Genomic DNA, 12,424 nt, shown 5'->3' with positions numbered 1-12,424 from the left:
AGTAATATCTCATGTGATTAATTATTTACTGTTTGTCTCTATTGGTAACATATAAACTACAAGAGGGCAGAAACCTTGTCTATCCTGGTACTTACCTTAGTTCTTTCACAATATTTTACACATAACATAGACTCATCAGTGAAATAAATGAATGACCTGTGACCATGTGAAGGGCTTTTCCAAATTTTCTTTTGATATTCAGTAAAATCCTATGAAATGAGTATTAATATGGAAAAAGAAACTGACAACTTGAAAAATTAAATGATTTTTCAAAATAGATAATCAAGAATATAAACCAAAGATTTCTGATTTTATATCAACTAAAGTTTGCATATAATAGTCAATACATTTGTTGAAATCAAAAATGCTAAATTAAAAGTAAAGCAATTTGAAATAAGGCCAATCCTGATTTTCCGATTTTTATTGTCATATACTTATGACTTATTCATTCCAAAATACTTATTGGACACCATTTTATATTAGGAGAATTATGCTAGCTTGATATTAGTATTCGAGTAATGAAAAGGATTGAGGCAGTTTCTATGTTCATGGACTTATAGTCTAATGGAGGAGACAGAAAAAAAGTAAAGAAGTAGGTAAATAAATTGTGCAGGTGCTGTTTCATGTATACTGGACTCAATAATTAAGACTAGTCCGTACACAATGGATAGCTAGGAAAATTGCACAAAATGTAAGAAAGAAAATGATTGAGAGTATCATCAAGTTAATATGTCAGCAAACTATTAATACATGAGATTTCAGGGGAAGAAAGATAACCAGGAAAATAAATCTAATATTTATGGACACTTTTCCCTTAGGTGAAAGAGGAAAGCTAAGAAACTAAGAGGTTAGGATATGCTTTCAATACTTTCAGTGGCCTAGATGTGCAGGTGTCTCAGTCCAGGTCTCTCCAAAATGAGACGACAATGGTGAACCTGTAGGTTGTAAGTCTGGATCTGATTTATTTTATCATAGGAGTAAGGGTGCACTAGAATTAGACAGAACTTCATGGGAATTTTAGTTCAATGTTGAATAATCTCACTCTCTGAAATTAGGATTGAAGGGGTCCAGGAATGCTAGTACACTCAAGTACTTGGAAGACGCAAAGAAATACACTATTTTGAGTAAGAGTACAGCATTCTAGGCCTCAAATTATATCTTAAAACAATTTTTCAAATGAAATGTCAAGTACACAATCCAAAATAAACCGTGACCACTAAAAGACAGAAAACATGGTAGTTGAGGGAGAGATGCATACAGAAGAAATAACAAAAAGTAGGGGGGGGGGGAAGGACTTTAAATATTGAAGTTATCAGATTCATACTTTAAAATAATTATGCATAATATGTGCAAGTAAATAAGAGACAAAAGTGAAAATATTGGCACAAAATTGGACACTCCAAAAAGTCTATTGAAAACTCTAAAAATAAAAAATGTAAAAATAATTTAGAATTTAGTGGCTGAGTTTATAGCAGACATGACATAGCTGACGCTTGAATTAATAAACTGAAAGAGAAGACCAAAGAAAATATGCATTATGAAGACTATGAAAAAGAAATAGATTAAATATGCAGAAGATAGAAAAAGGGACATAATGAATAGTGTAAGATGGTCTGATATAAATGTCAACAAATTAATAAATAGCATCAATAAATATTAATAAATGAATTGATACCTTTGTAAATATCAATAAATGAGTAAAGAGCAAGCATATATTAATACAAAATTCAAGTACTATGATTGGAAAACTTGACCTAACTGGTATATAACCAACAACATCAAAATGCACAATGATCAAAAATACACAGAAAGATTTGAAATAATTTCACCTTACATTGTGCCATACATTAGTCTCAGCAAATGTCAAAGCGCTAAAATAATATTGAGTATGTACTCTAACCACAATGCAATTCAGCTGGCAATATGTAGCAAAAATTAATCAGAATATACTGTTTAAAAACATTAAAAAATGAGCTTCAAAAATAAATCATTGATCAAAAAATAAATAGGAGGAAAAATAATTTTTGAGTTAATTATATTAAAACATTAATAAATTCATATTTAGAGAAAAATGTGTAGAATTAAACAATGTATTTTTTAAAAGAACAATTGAACATAAAGAAATTAGAAATAGAACAAAAAAGAATCCTAATAGTGTGAAGAAGGAAATGATTAAAATAATGGCAAACATTAATAAAATAAAATACATACATACTAGATAAATTATCTTCAAAGTTTAAAACTGGAAAGACACTTTAAATTCATACCCTCATACAAGAATAACCATGACCAAAAAAATTAAAGTTAGAAATAATAAAGTGGTCCTCAGCATAAATGTTATAAACAGATAATAGATAATATGATGATAATATGGAAAACTTTATGCAAAATAATTTGAAATATTTGATGATTAAATTTGAAATAATCAAGTTTATAGAAAAATATAAATTTCAAATCAAATCCCAAAAGGAATAGAAAATCAAAATAGTTCTATAGGTACCACTGGTGAATTCTATTAAACATTTAGGAAAGAAACAATGCTAATATGCCACAAATACTTTCAGAAAACTTTAAAAAAGAAACAAGTTCAAACTACTTTATGAAGTGTCCTTTATATATAAACATAAGCATAGTAGCAAAGAGAGAAATTTTAGCAAATATAGAAAAGATTAATAAAAATCTACAGAAAAATAAGTGTATATGTTTGTGTGTATAATAAGGTAGCATGACTAATTCAAAATTAGTCTGTACATTTGACTATTTCAAAATATTAATCAATGTAATTCACTGTATTAATATAAAAATTGATGAAAATCCTATTATCATCTTACAGTATCTCTTTCATTTTTATTTTTTTCAATCAGTAGCTCTCATTTTAATTATTATTAGGTGCTTCAATTTTTACATGTTGATCATCTCAAACATACTATTTTCTTTTTTTTAACCTTTCTTTGTTTTTGAGACAGAGTCTCCCTCTGTCACCCAGGCTGGAGTGAAGTGCCATGATCTCAACTCACTGCAACCTTCGCTTCCCTGGCTCAAGCAATTCTCCTGCCTCAGCCTCCCATGTAGCTGAGAATAAAGGCACCTGCCACCACACCACACCTGGCTAGTTTTTGTATTTTTAGTAGAGACAGGGTTTCACCATGTTGGTCAGGCTGGTCTCGAACTCCAGACTCCAAGTGATCCACCCACCTCTGCCTCCCAAAATGCTGGAATTACAGGTGTAAGCCACTGCGCCCAGTCTAACCTTTTTATTACTATTATTATTATTATTATTATTATAGTTTAAGTTCTAGGGTACATGTGCACAACGTGCAGGTTTGATACATAGGTATACATGTGCCTTATTGGTTTGCCGCACCCATCAACTCATCATTTACATGAGGTATTTCTCCTAATGCTATCCCTCCCCCAGCTTCCCACCCCCTGACAGGCCCCAGTGTGTGATGTTCCCTACCCCATGTCCAAGTGATCTCATTGTTCAACTCCCATCTATGAGTGAGAAAATGCAGTGTTTGGTTTTCTGTTCTTGCGATAGTTTGCTGAGAATGATGGTTTCTAGCTTCATCCATGTCCCTGCAAAGGACATGAACTCATCCTTTTTTATGGCTGCATAGTATTCCATAGTGTATTTGTGCCACATTTTCTTAATCCAGCATATCATCGACGGACATTTGGGTTGGTTCCAAGTCTTTGCTATTGTGAATAGTGCCGCGATAAATATACGTGTGCATGTGTCTTTATAGTAGCATGATTTATGATCATTTGGGTATACACTCATAACAGGATTGCTGGCTCAAATGGTAATTCTAGTTCTAGATCCTTGAGGAATCACAACACTGTCTTCTACAATGGCTGAACCAATTTACGTTCCTGCCAACAGTGTAAAAGTTTTAAAATTTCTTCACATCCTCTCCAGCATCTGTTGTTTCCTGACTTTTTAATGATTGCCATTCTAACTGGCATGAGATGGTATCTCATTGTGGTTTTGATTTGCATTTCTCTGATGACCAGTGATGATGAGCATTTTTTCATGTGTCTGTTGGCTGCATAGATGCCTTCTTTTGAGAAGTGTCTGTTCATATCTTTTGCCCACTTTTTGATAGGGTTGTTTGTTTTTTTCTCATATATTTGTTTGAGTTCTTTGTAGATTCTGGATATAAGGGCTTTGTCAGATGGGTAGGTTGCAAAAATTTTCTCCCATTCTGTAGGTTGCCTGTTCACTCTGATGGTAGTGTCTTTTGCCATGCAGAAGCTCTTTAGTTTAATTAGAACTCATTTGTCTATTTTGGTTTCTGTTGCCACTGCTTTTGGTGTTTTAGTCATGAAGTTCTTGCCCATGCCTATGTCCTGAATGATATTGCCTAGGTTTTCTTCCAGGGTTTTTATGGTTTTAGGTCTAACATGTAAGTCTTTAATCCATCTTGAATTAATTTTTGTATAAGGTGTAAGGAAGGGATCCAGATTCAGCTTTCTACATATGGCTAACCAGTTTTCCCAGCACCATTTACTAAATAGGGAATTCTTCCCCATTTCTTATTTTTGTCAGGTTTGTCAAAGATCAGATGGTTGTAGATGTGTGGCATTATTTGTGAGGCCTCTGTTCTGTTCCATTGGTCTATATATCTGTTCGGTAACAGTACCATGCTGTTTTGGTTGCTGTAGCCTTGTAGTATAGTTTGAAGTCAGGTAGTGTGATGCCACCAGCTTTGTTCTTTTTGATTAGGATTGTCTTGGCAATGTAGTTTTTTTTCCAATTCTGTGAAGAAAGTCATTGGTAGCTTGATGGGGATGGCATTGAATCTATAAATTACTTTGGGCAGTATGGCCATTTTCACAATATTGATTCTTCCTATCCATAAGCATGGAATATTATTCCATTTGTTTGTGTCCTCTTTTATTTCATTGAGCAGTGACTTGTAGTTGTCCTTGAAGAGGTCCTTCACATCCCTTATAAGTTGGATTCCTAGGTATTTTATTCTCTTTGTAGCAATTGTGAATGGGAGTTCACTCATGATTTGGCTCTCTGTTTGTCTGTTAATAGTGTATAGGAATGCTTGTGATTTTTGCACATTGATTTTGTATCTTGAGACTTTGCTGAAGTTGCTTTTCAGCTTAAGGAGATTTGGGGCTGAGACAATGGAGTTTTCTAAATATACAATCATGTCATCTGCAAACAGGGACAATTTGACTTCTTCATTTCCAGACTGAATACCCTTTATTTCTTCTCTTGCCTGATTGCCCTGGCTAGAACTTCCAACATTATGTTGAATAGGCGTTGTGAGATAGTGCATTTCTGTCTTGTGCTGGTTTTCAAAGGGAATGCTTCCACTTTTTGCTCATTCAGTATGATATTGGCTGTGGATTTGTCATAAATAGCTCTTATTATTTTGAGATACATTCCATCAATACCTAGTTTTTTGAGAGTTTTTAGCATGAAGGGTGGTTGAATTTTGTCGAAGGGCTTTTCTGCATCTATTGAGATAATTATGTGGTTTTTGTTGTTGGTTCTGTTTATGAGATAGATTATGTTTATTGATTTGCATTTGTTGAACCAGTCTTGCATCCCAGGGATGAAGTCGACTTGATCGTGGTGGATAAGTTTTTTTTGATGTGCTGCTGGATTCGGTTTGCCATTATTTTATTGAGGATTTTTGCATCAATGTTCAGCAGGGATATTGGCCTAAAATTCTCTTTTTTTGTTGTATCTCTGCCAGGCTTTGGTATCAGGAGATGCTGGCCTCATAAAATGAGTTAGAAAGGATTCCCTCTTTTTCTATTGATTGGAATAGTTTCAGAAAGAATGGTACCATCTCCTCTTTGTACCTCTAGTAGAATTTAGCTGTGAATTTGTCTGGTCTTGGATTTTTTTTTTTTTTTTTGGTTGGTAGGCTATTAATTATTGTCTCAATTTCAGAGCCTGTTATTGGTCTATTCAGAGATTGACCTTCTTCCTGGTTTAGTCTTGGAAGCCTATTTGTGTACAGGAATTTATGCATTTCTTCTAGATTTTCTAGCTTATTTGCATAGAGGTGTTTACAGTGTTCTCTGATGGTAGTTTGTATTTCTGTGGGATCAGTGGTGATATCCCCTTTTTCATTTTTTATTGCATCAATTTGATTCTTCTCTCTTTTCTTCTTTGTTAGTCTTACTAGTGGTCTATCAATTCTGTTGATCTTTTCAAAAAACCAGCTCCTGGATTCATCGATTTTTTGAAGGGTTTTTTTGTGTCTCAATCTCTTTCAGTTCTGCTCTGATCTTAGTTATTTCTTGCCTTCTGCTAGCTTTTGAATTTGTTTGCTCTTGCTTCTCTAGTTCTTTTAATAGTGGTGTTAGGATGTCGATTTTAGATCTTTCCTGTTTTCACTTGTGGGCATTTAGTGCTATAAATTTCCCTCTACACACTGCTTTAAATGTGTCCCAGAGATTCTGGTACATTGAGTCTTTGCTCTCATTGGTTTCAAAGAACATCTTTATGTCTGCCTTCATTTCGTTATTTACCCAGTAGTCATTCAGGAGTAGTTGTTCAGTTTCCATGTACTTGTGCTGTTTTGAGTGAGTTGCTTAGTCTTGAATTCTAATTTGATTGCACTGTGGTCTGAGAGACAGTTTGTTGTGATTTCTGTGATTTCTGTTCTTTTACATTTGTTGAGGAGTGCTTTACTTCCAATTTTAGAACAAGTGTGATGTGGTGCTGAGAAGAATGTAGATTCTGTTGATTTGGGATGGAGAGTTCTGTAGATGTCTATCAGATCTGCTTGTTGCAGAGCTGAGTTCAGGTCCTGGATATCTTTGTTAACCTTCTGTCTTGTTACTCTGTCTAATATTGACAGTGGGGTGTTAAAGTCTCCCATTATTATTGTGTGGGAGTCTAATTCTCTTTGTAGGACCGAAGGACTTGCTTTATGAATCTGGGTGCTACTTTATTGGGTGCATATATATTTAGGATACTTAGTTCTTCTTGTTGAATTGATCCCTTTACCATTATGTAATGGCCTTCTTTGTCTCTTTTGATCTTTGTTGGCTTAAACTGTTTTATCAGAGACTAGGATTGGAATCCCTGCTTTTTTGTTTGTTTGTTTGTTTGTTTGTTTTTGCTTTCCATGTGCTTTGCAGATTTTCCTCCATCCCTTTATTTTGAGCCTGTGTGTTTTTGCATGTGAAATGGGTCTCCTGAGTACAGCACACTGGTGGGTCTTGACTCTATCCAATTTGTCATTCTGTGTCTTTTAATTGGGGCACTTAGCCCATTTACATTTAAAGTTAATATTGTTATGTGTGAATTTGATCCCATCATTATGTTGTTCATTAGTTATTTTGCCCATTAATTGATGTAGTTTCTTCATATTATCGATGGTCTTTACAATCTGGCATGTTTTTGTAGTGGCTGTTAGTGGTCGTTTCTTTCCATGTTTATTGTTTCCTTCAGGAACTCTTGTAAGGCAGGCCTGGTAGTGACACAACCTCTCAGCATTTGCTTGTCTGTAAAGGATTTTATTTCTCCTTCACTTATGAAGCTTAGTTTCTTCATAAGCTTAGTTTCTTCATAAATTCAGGGTTGAAAATTCTTTTCTTTAAGAATGTTGAATACTGGCACCCACTCTCTTCTGGCTTGTAGGGTTTCTGCTGAAAGATTCACTGTTAGTCTGATGAGCTTCCCTTTGTGGGTAACTCGACGTTTCTCTCTGGCTGCCCTTAACATTTTTTCCTTCATTTCAACCTTGGTGAATATGACAGTTACGTGTCTTGGGGTTGCCCTTCTCAAGCAGAATCTTTGTGGTGTTCTCTGTATTTCCTGAATTTGAATGTTCACCTGCCTTGCTAGGTTGGGGAAGTTCTCCTGGATAATATCCTGAAGAGTGTTTTCTAATTTGGTTCCATTCTCTTCATCACTTTCAGGTACACCAATCAAACATACATTTGGTCTTTTCATGTATTCCCATATTTCTTGGAGGCTTTGTTCATTTCTTTGTACTCTTTTTTCTCTAAACTTCCCTTATCACTTTATTTCATTAGTTTGATCTTCAATCACTGATACCTTTCTTCCACTTGATTGAATCGGCAACTGATGCTTGTGCATGCATCACGAAGTTCTCGTGCCGTAGTTTTCATCTCCATCAGGTCATTTAAGGTCTTCTCTACACTGTTTATTCTAGTTAGCCATTTGTCTAATCTTTTTTCAAGGTTTTTAGCTTCCTTGTGATGGGTTCGAACATCCTCCTTTAGCTCGGAGAAGTTTGTTATTACTGACCTTCTGAAGCCTACTTCTGTCAATTTGTCAAAGTCACTCTCCGTCCAGCTTTGTTCCATTGCTAGCAAGGAGCTGCAAGCCTTTGGAGGAGAAGAGGTGCCCTGATTTTTAGACTTTTCAGCTTTTCTGTTCTCGTTTCTCCACATCTTTGTGGTTTTATCTACCTTTGGTCTTTGATGGTGGTGACCTACAGATAGGGTTTTGGTGTAGATGACCTTTTTGTTGACGTTGATGCTATCCCTTTCTGTTTGTTAGTTTTCCTTCTAACAGTCAGGTCCATCAGCTGCAAGTCTGTTGGCCTGGGTATCACCAGTGGAGGCTGCAGAACAGCAAATATTGCTGCCTAATCCTTCCTCTGGAAGCTTGTTCCAGAGGGTCAGATGCCTATATGAGGTGTCTGTTGCCCCCTACTGGGAGGTATCTCCCAGTGAGGTTACACGAGGGTGTCAGGGACCCACTTGAGGAGGCAGTCTGTCGGTTCTCAGAGCTCAAATGCCATGCTGGGAGAACCACTTCTCTCTTCAGAGCTGTCAGACAGGGACGTTTAAGTCTGCAGAAGTTTTCTGCTGCGTTTTGTTCAGCTATGCCCTGCCCACAGAGGTGGAGTCTAGAGGCAGTAGGCCTTGTTGAGCTGTGGTGGGCTCTGCCCAGTTCAAGCTTCCTGGACTCTTTGTTTGCCTACTCAAGCCTCAGCAATGGTGGACGCCACTCCTCCAGCCAGTATGCCACCTTGCAGCCTGGCAGATCAATCTCAGACTGCTGCGCTAGCAGTGAACAAGGCTCTGTGAGGGTGCGACCCGCCAAGCCAGGCAGAGGAGAGAATCACCTTGTCTGTCAGTTGCTAAGACCCTGGGAAAAGTGCAGTATTTTGGCGGGGGTGTTCCGTTTCTCCAGGTAGTCTGTCACAGCTTCCCTTGGCTAGGAAAGGGAAATCCCCAGACCCCTTGTGCTTCCTGGGTGAGGCGACGCCCCACCCTGCTTCAGCTCACCCTCTGTGGGCTGCACCCACTGTCCAATCAGTCCCAGTGAGATGAACCATTGTTCATCTGAGGTACCTCAGTTGGAAATGCAGAAATCACCCATCTTCTGCGGTGATCGCACTGAGAGCTGCAGACTGGAGCTGTTCCTATTCGGCCATCTTGGAACACCCCTAAAGTATTTTTAAAATAATTTCATCTCACAGTAATGATTTAAAAAATGCTACTAGCATCCTAAATTTAGAAGAAAATTACATTAATCTGATAAAATATAAGTAGAAAAAACATTTACAACAACCATCATGTATAATAATAAAATGTTGAATGACAAGAATTCCCAGTACAGATGCTTTCACTCAATATTGCTCTGGAAATCTTAGTACAAAAATAAAACATTAAATAACTTTGTCAGGAAGAGAAAACATAAATAAAAGCCAAGGAGTTTGAGACCTGCCTGGGCAATATAGGGAGACCTCATTTCAACAAAAAGAAAAAAAAGGTAGCCAGGCATAGTGATGCACACTTATAGTCCTAGCTACTCGAGGGACTAAGGTGGGAGGATTGCTTGAGTCCAAAAGATCAAGGCTGCAGTGAGCCAAGATCATGCCACAGCACTCCAGCCTGGGCAACATAGCGAGACTTTGTCTCAAAACAAAGTCATTATTTGCAGAAGATATAATCCACAAGAAAATCCACCAGAATCTACAGATAAGTTATCAGAACTGACACATTAGTATAGCAAGATTGGTAGTTACAAAGTCAATATTATTTTTTAAATTTGTATTTTTATATTCAAGCAATGAAAAATAAGAAGGTATGATCTTTTAAATGTCATTTATAATAAAGAAATCAAATGCTTAGAAATAAATTTAACAGAATACATGCAAGACTTCTAAACAGAAAACAATAAAAATAGTATTGACACAAAAACCTTAATAAATAGGAGACAAATCATAGTAATAGGATGAAAAATGTGAATTATATCTGAATCAATCTATGAATTTGATTCAGTATCAATCAAAATTGTGAAAATTTGCTTTTTCTTCTGAGATGTGTGTATGTGTGTGTATGTGTGTCTTATAACTTAATGAACTGATTCTAAAATGTATGTGATAATGGAAAGAGCCAACAAGATTTGAAGAAGCCTTTAAGAAGGAAAAATTGAGTGAATGCATGTTATATTAGATATCAATACTTATAAATCTACAGAAATTAGATCATCATAGAGTTAAGCTAAGAATAGACAAAAGGCCAAATGAATGGAGTCTAGAAACAGGCCCATGACAATATGGAGCTACAGTGACAGTCATGACACTAGAGAAGTGTAAAATGAACAGTCTTTTAATGAATATGATTGGATAATCAACTATTCCTATGAAAAAATAATAAAACTGACCCCTACTCATACATTCACAAATATCAAATATAGGTTTATTGTCAATCTAAATGAAAAAGAAAAAATGATGAAATTTCTAGAAGATAATATGGCAGAATACAGGGCACTAAAATAATCACAGAGGAAAAACTAATAAAATTAACTTTATCAGAATAAAGAATATTTATACATATGTTCATCAGAGAAGATTTAATGATGGACAAGAGAAGCCACAAAAAGGGAAAATATTAATAATGCTTTTAACCTACAATTCTGAAGGAATTATCCAAGTGTAGCAGCTACTCCTAGCTGAAAAGTAACCTTGGTGTATTTTAAGAATGTTAGTAACCTGAGCCATATGAAAGGGAGCATGATATATAACAAGACTCTAGCTTAGATAAATGAATGGTAAAGGCCTACATTAGAATTTCTAAGGGCACAGAACTAGAGATTTCCAGATAAAAGTAATATACGATGATGTCAGTAGGTGCACACCTGCAACTGGAAGGGGTGGGAGATGTTGAGACAGTTAAAGTATCTCTGCCACCAGAGGCTGAAAATTAGAGAAGCCCCTAAAATGCCCATTGCAGCAAGAACTTAAGTAACATGTGGTCAATCCCCAGAGCTTGTTTAGGGCAAGGAATAAAGAAATAGTCTCACATACCAAAAAATATTTCTACAGAATGATTTTTCTAGATAGGCTGTACCAGGACCCAACTCGTCAGGAGTCAAATATGAACCAGGAGTCTGAATACCTCACAATTTATGTCACTTGTCATCACAGAATCAGAAAACTGCAATTCGCTTTGATGTTTTCCTTTATTATTTATTTTTCCATAGCATCTTAGCAAGTTTTATTTTAAATGCTTTTGCTTAAAAACAAAAAGAAAAGGAAAAAGAAATATTTTATCAAAATTGATAATTAATGTGAGGATTTGGGGGAGAAGAAGAAAACAAATCTGCCTACATTTTTTCAGAAGAGCTAGAGTAGGTACAGCACCCTGGAGATGCAGCAAAGTCATGCCAGTTGGAGAAATGGGAGAGTGACAGAACCGAGGCTGTGAGTGGGATGAGTTCCCCACATCAAAGGCAGTCCTAGGAATAACTAAGATGGCTGTTTATGTTTCTTTCTCTCCCTCTCTCTCTCTCTCTACATATATATATAGAGAGAGACATATCTGTGCCCTTAGCAATTGTAATGTAGGCCTTTACCATTCATTTATCTAAGCTAGAATCTTGTTATATATCATGCTCCCTTTCATATGGCTCAGGTTACTAACATTCTTAAAATACACCAAGGTTACTTTTCAGCTAGGAGTAGCTGCTGCCCTTGGAAATCTCTCTCTCTCTCTCTCTCTCTCTCTCTCTCTCTGTATACACACACACACACACACACACTATATATATATATATATATATATATATATATATATATATATATATATATATATATGAGATTAGGAATCAGAATGTTAAAAATTTCCCAAGTGCTCCTTATCTCAGACCCAGAATTATTCTCAATCTCTTTCATGACTGTCATGATTGCCTGTTCATGGCCTTGTCTGGAGAAGTGTTCTGGGAAGCTGGAAAGTATGGCTATTGTGTATCTGAAAGGCATATTCAAGGCTTAATCTTTGGTAAGCGAGAGTGTTCAGATAAGACTGCAGCTGGGAAGAGGCACCACTGGAAGATAGATAAGGTAAGAGGTTCTCGAGGCAACTCTAAAAACCATCTTTTGTCCAGTTGGGTCCCTGGCCTTTATGTTTTATATAGGTCCCTGGCCTATGTATTTTTACAATATGATCATTAGGGTTAGGG

General features: G+C 36.0%; 1 long non-coding RNA gene across 1 annotated transcript in view; it reads left to right on the top strand.

Annotated features, from left to right (window-relative positions):
* LOC108583086 overlaps positions 1-12,424 on the top strand; it is a 72,339-nt gene that overhangs the window by 4,443 nt on the left and 55,472 nt on the right. The gene's annotated exons all lie outside the window — the stretch shown is intronic.

The sequence above is a fragment of the Papio anubis genome, chromosome 19, assembly GCF_008728515.1.
Source record: "Papio anubis isolate 15944 chromosome 19, Panubis1.0, whole genome shotgun sequence".
Lineage (NCBI taxonomy): Eukaryota > Metazoa > Chordata > Mammalia > Primates > Cercopithecidae > Papio > Papio anubis.
This window is presented reverse-complemented; position numbering and strand designations above follow the sequence as displayed.